This window comes from Lycorma delicatula, chromosome 2 (assembly GCF_047948215.1).
Source record: "Lycorma delicatula isolate Av1 chromosome 2, ASM4794821v1, whole genome shotgun sequence".
NCBI lineage: Eukaryota > Metazoa > Arthropoda > Insecta > Hemiptera > Fulgoridae > Lycorma > Lycorma delicatula.
This window is the reverse complement of record NC_134456.1, coordinates 191,047,366-191,058,485: the sequence shown is the minus strand read 5'-3', so window position 1 is coordinate 191,058,485 and position 11,120 is coordinate 191,047,366. Positions and strand designations below refer to the sequence as shown.

The 11,120-nt window shown below is 26.1% G+C and overlaps 1 protein-coding gene across 2 annotated transcripts in view; it reads left to right on the top strand.

The window, feature by feature from the left end:
• The first annotated feature begins 3,212 nt into the window (after positions 1 to 3,212).
• alpha-Man-IIb (alpha-Mannosidase class II b) overlaps positions 3,213 to 11,120 on the top strand; it is a 515,292-nt gene continuing 507,384 nt past the window's right edge. Inside the window, exon 1 of one of the 2 annotated variants that reach the window (XM_075356905.1) lies at positions 3,213 to 3,370. The gene's annotated coding sequence lies outside the window, so the exon portion shown is untranslated. The remainder of the gene's footprint in view (positions 3,371 to 11,120) is intronic. The other variant, XM_075356906.1, reaches the window with a different exon arrangement.

Below are 11,120 nucleotides of genomic sequence, written 5' to 3'. Positions count from 1 at the left end.
AGGTATAGGGAACTTCATTGGTTACTACGAAGGAACTCAGGCCTCACGTAATCCAACAAGATTTATAAGGATATCCTGCGCATGATCTGGACGTACGGTATAAAATTGTGGGGAACAACTAGTAATAGTAATGTGGAAATTATACGATTCCAGAACAAAGTAGCGAGGGTGATTGCCGAAACGCTGTGGTTCACGCGGAATAAAGAGATTTGCAATTATTTGGTGCTCCCGTCGGTTCGTAAGATTGCAGGCAGGCGCAGTTTCAAATACCTGCAGAGGCTTCAGAATTATGTAAACGCACTCTGCAATTAATTACTCGATAAGAGCAGGGACGTCCGACGGTCGAGACGAATCCGTGTACTCGACTTAAAATTTGCGTAACAGTTTGGAATCTAACTCCCTATTTTTAGTGGTGTCGTATCTAATTCCTTTTTTATTTCTGTGCCTTTTTATTCTTGCTTTTTATTTTTATTTTTTGTTATTAATGTTTCTTCTTGTGGGCTATATGGTGTGAAAATTAATGTTTTGTGATTTATGACTGAGCTTAAAATTTCATATTGGGCTTTTAAGTTTACTTGCAACTATTCATTGTGTATTACTTATTTTGGGGGTTCCTTAAGGACCCCCTTATCATGTGCATCTGTCAGGAAACTTACTTATGGCTCCGCAGGGGCCGATTGTAATTATAGTTATTATTGTGCAAAAAAAAAAAATTGGTTCGTATTAGATTTTATTGCGTAGTGGTATGTATTCTAAAAAAAATTTCATCCTAACAGTTACCGTATTTTAGTTCAAAGATTCAAGAGAGGTAAATAGAAAGTTTAAGATAAAAATATAATACATATTTCTACATACCAGTGACCCTTACTTCACGTTTGGCAGGAATTTCTTTTCATTCTACTTATTAGTTATATCCATTAGTAGTTTTCTCGTTTATAAAAAAATCACCTGTCTTATGAACGACTTCTTTTGATGCGGGCAGCATTATTATAAGCCTATTGACATAAAAAAAAGATTATATAAAATAAACATGAAGAAACAGAACGAATAAATTTTTAAAATCACTATCCTAAAAAATACAAAAAAGTTTTAATTCTACAAACTTCATGGTTTCCAGTGGGAGTCAAATAAAGGTTAAAACGTTTTTAGCAGTTGATTTAATTATGGGCCATCTTAAAAAAAGAAAAATACCCTTTCGGCACACCGGAAAGCGGAGGAAGATTTAACCGGTGCTAAGTAGGGGATACCCAACGGGTTGGTCTAGTGGTGAACGCGTCTTCCCAAATCAGCTGATTTGGAAGTCGAGAGTTCCAGCGTTCAAGTCCTAGTAAAGTCAGTTATTTTTACACGGATTTGATTACTAGATCGTGGATATCGGTGTTCTTTGATGGTTGGGTTTCAATTAACTACACATCTCAGGAATGGTCGAACTGAGACTGTACAAGACTACACTTCATTCACATTCATACATATCAATCCTCATTCATCCTCTGAAGTATTATCTGAACGGCAATTACCGGAGGCTAAACAGGAAAAAGAAAGAAAGTGGGGATAAAAAAGATTTCCATCTTGAAGTTAAGAAAAACTTCAAATTTTCACAATACAACAATGGTTGCATATGAAAAAAGTTTCATATGTTTAGCATACGACAAATATTCTTAAAATTCCAGCAATATTATGGTCATCCCTTGCCATAAGGGTTGGCCATATCAAAAATTGTTTCAAACAAAGGTTTCTGATAATGTTTAGAGGACTAACACTTTAAACCGATTCGATACTGTGCCTATTAAGGAGGTATATATTTTGTCTTAAAAACCCCATTTTTTCTACCCTCTAGCCCAATGTTTGGTGATGTCAAAAAAGTTTACTTACATAAGTTTTAGGCCCTTATTCAAAAAATAGTAGGAACTTCAAACGAATTCGATATTTTACTTAATAAGAAAGTTTTAGCGATATTTTGTTTTTTCGAAAGGCCTCCCCATTTTCAACCCCATGGTCCGATTTTACCTATTAAAGAACTCGACCGAGATTTTGGGTTCGTTATATTTTATGAATAAATTTGAAAGTATTTGGCGTAAAATTACGGCAGTTATCGTGTCCAAAAGAAAGTGAAATATATGTTTAATGTATATATAAACTTTTGAGCTGACGGTGGTTTTGGGGTCTGGGGGATGTGAAACGCAAAGATATGTCGAAATTTTCGGGAAGTCGGATAATGGTACCCATTGCAATAGGAAGCTTTTTAATGAAATCTACCTAAAAGTTGAGATGTTAAAAAAAGGATTGAAAACATTTTTTTTATAAGTATTTTATAGATATATATACTGTAAAGTATGATTTATTGATTTATTTTTTTTTTTAATTACACGCTTAAGAATACTATTCGACATTTATATTCTTGAATAATGATGATAGTGGGTTATGAGAAACACAACGATAAAATTTTATTGACTGAAGACCAGGAATTTTATGAGTAAAATCTTGGAAAATAAATGTATTTAAATTTTACGTAGTAGTTACAGACACTGTTTTTAGAAATAAGATGAATAAAAATAATTAAATTAAAAAAGAAGTATTAATTGTAAATTGTGAATTTAAAATACAGAACTATAATTAACGTACGATACAGTGAAATATGCTTCATAATTATTGGTGTATTGTTCAATAATTTATATTAAAAAAATGTTTTCTTCCTATCCCAAAAAAATTTACTGTTGTTTCCTGAAGGTATTTAAAAATAGGTATATAAATATTGCCGCGTGTAGTACTATGCTACTTATTGTAACGATTTTGAGAATTCAATAAGGGAATAAGAGATACTGAGTCATGAATTATTTTGGATTAACGTCTATCCCGTGAGATATGTAGACACTTCAGACATAGGCATTGAATATCTAATTAGTTGTGACCTTGAAAGCCGTATTGTTCTTACGCTTGTTCCGTTATTTTGGTCGGTCTGTCCTGTTTTTATTTATCATTTCACTCTTATTTTACTAGTTGTTTGGTTTACCTAGGGTTTAAAATTCCCTATTGGGTTATAAAACTCCCTTTCTCAACAAAGAATACTTTTCCTTCTGATACCAGAATTCCCTATTGACGCTTTAAATTCCCTCTACGTTCAGACATGGTGAAACACTGCCTAGCGCATGCGCCTATAATGCGCGCGCATCTTTCTTTCTCTATCTCACTCTAACCTATCTTCCCTTGACAGAAGATACCGACCGAACTGGTCAGTACATAACTGGCGTTTTGCGATGTTACTTAGTGTTCTGCTTTCAATAATTGTTAACATTACACGTCCGCGTAACCAGTGCGTTATTCTGTTAAAGTAGTGATTCAATTCAGTTGGAATAATAAGTTTAATAATACTGTAAGTATATTTTATCGAAATTGTTTCTCTGTTATGTTTTTTAAAGGATTTTTCTTGAAGGATTTTTATTATTGTACACATTTAATTCTTTTTAGATACGATACTGGTATGTCAGAAACACAAAACTATTATATTTAATATATTATGCTTATATCATATTACATACAAATATTTATAATTATGAACGGTTATTGATCTGTAATAAAAGTATAGTTAGTAGGTCATTGCCATTATATTGTTATCTGTGCCTATATTATTTTAAAAAAACATACGGGTTTGTCTAATGGTAAATATTAAAAATTATTCACAGCTATAATGTAGGAAATTGTTATTGTTTTATTTATAATTTCATGTAATTTAGTTATGACGCTATTATTAGTATAAAATCAAAAATAAATTATTTTTAAATAACATGTTTTATACGTATAATAAATTATAATTGGAGAAAGATGTATGATGCACTAGAGTTACGTGCAAATAAAAATCCTTGAAAGGGTTAGGTAGTAATTTTGATAAAAATATAAATATATAATTTTATCGTAATGGTATTTTCATTTTTGTTATTATAACGTTATTTTTTCTATATATATTATAAACGTAAGAAAAGGAGAATAAAATGACTATATTGAAAACAAAAATTTGTTTAGAATAATAAAATATTTTCATATAAGTAAAAAAACATAATTTTTTTATATAATTAAAATGAAATAACATTTAATTTATTTAAAAATATACAAAAAATATAAGTAGCATTTAAGTAGAATTGTATTAAATGCTATAATAAAATTTATGCAAATTTTTGCATAAAATAAATTAGAAGTTCCTATTACCGTGCATGACTAAAATATATTGTTTATAATATAAGATCAATGACATACTTTTAATTCAGTTGCTGCAGTTTTTTGTTTTAATTTTATCATCGTTATGTAACGAAAATATCATATATATTATTATAAAATAACAATTCATAATTTTTTTTTATTTTTATGCATCCTTTTATTAAAAAAGAAAACCCGACTTATATTCTTGACTGCACAGTAATCTTTGTTTCTATAATAGAACAATTATTTAACAGTTCCTTTGTAAAAATTTAATTTGATTTTTGTTGAAGTCAACATCCATCAGACAATTTTAAAGCTGTATGTATTTAATTACTTAAATTTGTGATTTTAATAGATAATAATTGGTGGATGATAATGGATGGATAATTTTAATTAAATTGATTACTTTAAAACGTCTTAATATGTGAGTGTCTTGGATGTTATCTAGGAGATTGATTTCTAATGAATTTTTATATAATTCTTCATTTTGGAGTTATTTTTCACTTCTTAGTGTAATGTTTTCTTTTATTGCTGAGATTTTAAGATTTTTAACATTAATCTTTTTTCCCTATTTATTTATTTTTTGTTACATGATGCCGGTGCGGTTGAGTTTAGACATTTCCAATAACAATACGTTATAATAAATTAAAAAAAAAAAAATATATATATATATAATGTGTTTAGTAAATGAAAAACGTAGTGTTTTATTATGATTTGACGTAAACATTTTGTGGGAAAGTTACTAAATACAGTATATAGGTTATTTTGATTCATTAAAATAATATTTAATAAAAATAGCATAAGTCATTTTTGTTTCTCCAGAAATACTTTATTTAGAATTAAACATTTTTCGAAATAATTGAAAAGCGATTTTTTATAAAATAGATTGCGATATTAAAAATATAATAATAGTTCCTTATAATCGTTTACTCAATAGGAATATTTCTCTCACGACATTTGAAATAATGAATGGTATTTAAATTTCTATAGTTTTGTACGTAATTTTATCTCCTAATACCTTTTTAATCATTTTAAAAATTGCAATACATATTAAGTAATTAACAATATAAAAATCATATGAATTAACATATTTCTTATTTTGTCAATAAATTAAATGTTTATTTTGTAGCGTAGGTATATAGTTATTATATATGTGTATTTGTTGAAATTATACTGTAGACTATTAAGCATTTATTATTTTTATTTTTCAAAATTTAATTTATTAAAATAAACGTGGGAACATATATTTTTAAAAGTCATCGATATAATGTTAGAAAAGAATTGCTGATTGTGATTAATCTCCCACGAATTAATTTTTAATGTTTTTTTTAAATTGGTTTTTTTAAAAAGTATAATAGATCAATATTGATCGTTACAAAACAATTTTTAAAAATAAATTACGCGTCAAACAAATGTTTCATATATTGAGGGTAACAATATTTATTTAGATTTGTTTATTTATAAACACCTACGTTAGAATTTTTTGATTGAAAAATTTCGTTCTTTTTTAAACTAAATTAAAACAATATTTTTATGGTAACAGCGTGAATAAAATTGAATTTTAGTGTTTATAAATTGGAAAAAGTCATTTTAATTGTGAAAACTTCACATTTTTATTTATTTTTTTTTTTGTCAATGAATATTTACTAAAATTTTTTAATTATTCTTCTCTTGTTTATTGTTCTACTGACATAATCCTCGTTTATATGAGTTAATTAATTAAAAATTCTGTTGTCTTCTATTTATATTTCTTTATGTAATTATAATTTTTATATATCTTTATGTATTAATTTAAAAAAAAAATGTTTAGAAACAGTTTATAAAAATAAACTGGGAATTGAAAAAAAAATTAATTGAATATTTAATTAGTTTAATAAAAAATCTTGCATTACTGGAATCTCGTTGGTGAAAACTTATTAAAACGTATTAAAGTACATGTCAGATTGCTTTACAATAAAAGTAGCCACCCAAAATTATAACACGTTATAGTAGTCTTGTTAATGCAGAACAGACGAGATTAGTCGCTATTTTGGCATTAGTGATGATTCTTATAACAAATTAAAAATATATTTGCTAAAAACACGCCACTGAGAGAAAAAGATTGTATTATTATCATAGTGAACAGTAAATAACAGTTTGTTATTTTAAAAAAAATAGCGAATGCTACAGCAGCTTTAAATTGCTACAATAATTTCTATTTAAATTTAAATTAAATAGAATTTTACTTTTAGCACGGTCTTAATGTCTTAAAGCTGTGTACGTAAAATTAAAAAGTTTAATCTAAATAAATAAAAATCATTCTATATGAATGTTCCAAATGTTTCCTTTTGTTGTAAAACGATTAATTTTTTCGAAACTAAATTAAATTATTATATTTTTCCAGTTAAAATCAAATGTGGATTAAAAAGTATTCAGGAATAAATTTTCGTTTCAAATCTAATTAAAAGGCAAAAAAAGTGATAAATAATCTGTGTTAGAGTTACATGTTTGTTTTTCTGTTGAACAATAACATTGTTTTTTGTTTTCAAAAAGAAATTTATATCTATATGTCGCAAATGTTTTTGAATTATGAAAAATTAAAATAAATTTGGAAATTCTTATGAATATAACTTCTATTTGTTGTAAAATAATGTTTAACCAACAATCTTCGGTTTTTAAATTTTTTTGCAAAAAAAGCTATCCTAACGTAAAATTTACAATATGTAGTGTAATGAATACACAATGTTATTTTATAATATTATGAATTTTATTAATAGTTTCATGTAATAAATAATTGAGCAAAGTTTTTTTTATTTCCTGTTAATTTAAGTTTGTTCTGAAAAAATTTCAGCAAATGAATATTAAGCATAATTTACGTATATTGAATAGTTTATGTAAATGTTGGTGGTACTCAAAAATAAAATAGGCTATATAATGACAGAGAAAATGTTAGACCTGCAGTTTAAATTTATATTACTCTAAAAATTTTTCAAAGATGCAAAGAATAATCGTTAAGTAAAAAAATAAATTCAAATTTTACAATGAGACAGTTAAATTATTTTTTAATATTACTTTTAATGATTAAACAAAATATAAACGGTTTCATACTGATAATTATTTTCTCGTGGTTGCTTACTTTATTATCTCAATTGTTTTAATTCGATTGTTTATACACTTCAGAATTGTCATAAATTAGTAATAATTGCACTTATTCTAAACGGATAACCTCTTATAAAGTTTCTAAATATGTATAAAGCTGACCCTGAATTTTGATCTTTAGTATGTATCTCTTATCTATTAATTTGAGAGAATTATATTTGATTTATTCTTTCTTCATAATTCCGAGTTTCTGCTATAAATTTATGTACTTTAATCCAATTAAATTTTTTGATTTTATTGGTAATAGATTATTATATTCCTAAATTTAAATATATTAGAACAGAATGAAATTATAATACTGACTTTAGTTTGATTCTATTTGGTAATAATTTGTATTTTATAATAATATATGCGTGATTGATGTCATAACCGTGGTTGTACTTGATCTGGAAAAAGACAAAATTATTTCAAATGGTATAGCGACTCTCAAAAATAATAAACAATCCATGTCAGCCTTAATAAGGACAAAAAGGTGGTTCCCGTGGTCTTCTTCACGGACATGAGCCAAATATGTTGTTTCACACCAGCATGCCGTTAAGCAAATCCATTAAATGCATCCTTACAAGTGCTACCTTCACTCTGTTCAGAACAACCTATTTATTGAACACTATTACTTTAAGAGAAAGCAGGCCGATTACTGTCATTTATACCTCAATTGCTTACAATCATCATAGTCAGAAGACTCTGACAGGTATGTAATGCTACAAATTAATCTACCCTCTCTGTAGGTAACGACTGGTTGTATAAACTTTCTCCACTCAGTAGGGTATATTAAATTAATTTAATTTAATTTATATCCGTGAGATGGTGCTATCGTCTACTGCTTTCATCTAGAAAATTTTAAGACTAGTCAGCATCGGTACAGTTTTTCATACGCTACAAAAAAATTCTTCTCGTATCAGTAATTGTACCCGTGGTTGGGTCAAGTACCAGATGTAAATTAAAAAAAATATATATATATATATATATATATATATATATAGTGATTTATATTAATATAGTTGTATATAGTTATGATAAAAGCTATTATTTTCTTTGTGGTTTTTGCTTTTATTTGAGTAAGATTCTTTTAACTAAGGGCTGCCTATAATTAAAAAAAAAATCCTTTGAACAAACAAAAACATTCAAATAAGTGATAGCAACGTAAAAAAGTAAGTTAATAGTTTATATTAAAAATATAAAGAAAGGATTTACATCTGTTTGTGTAAGTTCATACACAGATGTTTTAATTTAATACAAATTATTCATTGGAAAATTCATGTTATTTTACTCAATTTTAGATTAGAAGGAGCTCGTCATAAAAGAATTCACAAATGCTATTTATTACTTTCTGACTATTCCTTTTTCGTCACCTAATCACGTTATGAAACAACTTCGTACATATATGTTGGCCTTTTTTGATAAAAAAATGAATTAACAAATTCTACAATTTTATTTCCAGTTTCTTCTGTAAACTCTAAAAAGTGTCACTTTCCGATATCATTCAAAGTTAAAAATTGCAAGATATATATTTCCTTTTATTCTTATGCGTGCAAGAGCTAAATACGTATTAATAAATCAAGCATATTTCATTTACAGAAGATTCAAATTCTTTTAAGGAGAATATATTTTTATTTCCGATTTGTGAAATAAAAAAGCAGCTTTTCTTTTCAATTCGGTTATTTTACTTAAGAAAAATTTTAAGTTTTGGCATTTCATTTTTATAGGTTTTTTAAGATCGTTTTATTTACAATAGTTCTTATTCAGACTAAATTAATTTTATTGCTAAAATTAGTTAAACCTTAAAAATATATATAATAATGATAATTATATTAAATCAATATTTAGTATACATAAAAGCTTCTGCATTCTGTGGAAATTATTTTTCCTCGTGATTTTTCATAAAAGAAAAAATGTAAAATGTATAATACCACAGAAAATAAAACTAAATAATCGAAAGTAATGTGCATGCATCATCTTAAATTGTTGAGTATATTTTTACGTTACGAATGTTCAGTAATCTATATAAAAATATGTAATATATATGGCCTCTAAATTTTTTGAGCTCTAAATAGCTTTTAAACATCTTGTAATCAGTTACTAACAATGAATCGTTTTTCATTCTGTGAACAGGAGCATCTGATCTGGGGGTCGATAACTACGGTTATTTGGTCTTTTGTAGATTGTCACTAACATCTATTGCAAAGTTATACGATTACTATGTTATTTTATTACAATTTGATTTATTAATTCTACTTGAATGAGTTCCTTTATTCACACAAATATTGACATATGCGTTATTATAACTCATTACAGCACATCACCTCGACAAATATAAATAAATTAATAAATTCTGTACTAAAATGATGGATTACGGGTAATTCAAAATTTCAATATTGCTTAGGATAATAATGGAAAATATAAACTAAAAAATAATATGTTTTGTTCGTTTTTTAAATCATATATATATATATATATAATTAACTTAAACATCATTTAAAAAAACTTTCAATTATCATCATTTTTAGCCTTGTTATATTTTTTAATTGAATTAATGTAACGGAAGGATTGGTATTCAGTACAACTCGTTTAAATGTATATAACTGTATCCGAAATTTCTTTTAATTCCATAACTAATTTTCAAGAAACTTTCATTAAACGAAACTATATAGTAAAACGTGGTTTCAGGCGCACTACAGTTTTAAAATCTCGCTTCAAAGTTATTTGACGAAAAAATACCACTGTAATCTTTGTTTCCATTAATAAAACCAGCTTCTTTTGCAGTAAAAATGTTTTTTGTTGGCGGTAATTTAATTAACTTTTAATTTAAATAACTGTTAATTAAATAAAATACTTTTTTTTATAATTTAACCATAAATAAGATAAAAAAAGCACAAAAAAATTTATAAAGAAATGATTATGTCAATACGAAAATTTGTCATCATTACAATATAAGAAATTCTTTTCTTTTTTTAGTAAGGCAGATGTGGTTTAAAGTAAACTTAATTATAAAAATTAGGAATATTTTCAATATTTACTAATAGCATTATATTTTTAAACATTAATAATATTTAACATCACTTTACGAAACAATAAATAAATATGTGGAAGAATTCATGTTTTGATTGAAAAGATATCTATCGGTATCCCTTATCCACTTAAAGTTTATTTATCAATGAGTTGTGGTTGTGTAATTGTTAAAAAAATTCCCGTAGGGAATAATAGTCTTTTTAGCCCTTTAGGTGGCTGTTGTCAAGAAGTTTTATAACTTCTGGATTTCCTCGCTTTTCTGTTTTTCTTTACTATACGGTGTCGAAGTGCTTAATTTCTTTGTAGATTGTGATTTTATCAAACTTAATTTTTATTGTTTTGAAATGTATGAATTAGTAACTTAAAAATACTCCTATTAATCTCATAGTAATTTGTTACTTTTTATTTCAATTCTTTTTAATGAGTTTAAACGAAGTGGATCTTTTTTTATCAAAAAGACTAAAAATCTAGGCTAACTGGGATAAAAAAATAGGATTTGAATATGTATAAAGACTAAACTTACCGTTTTGATTTTCTTGGCCAATTTACTATAATATAATTTATATTATTATTAATATATATTAATAATAAAGTTATGACGAATTCATCCATAAAAATTTTATCACGTAATTGTTATTTGTATTGTTATGTACAGAATAAATAAAATTAATTTTTCAATTATTTCTTTATATAGTGTACATTTACTGAATGTTGAAAATTTTCTCTTGCCTATTTTCATGTTGTATAAACGAATAACGGGCCGTTTTTCTGTCAGATTTCTG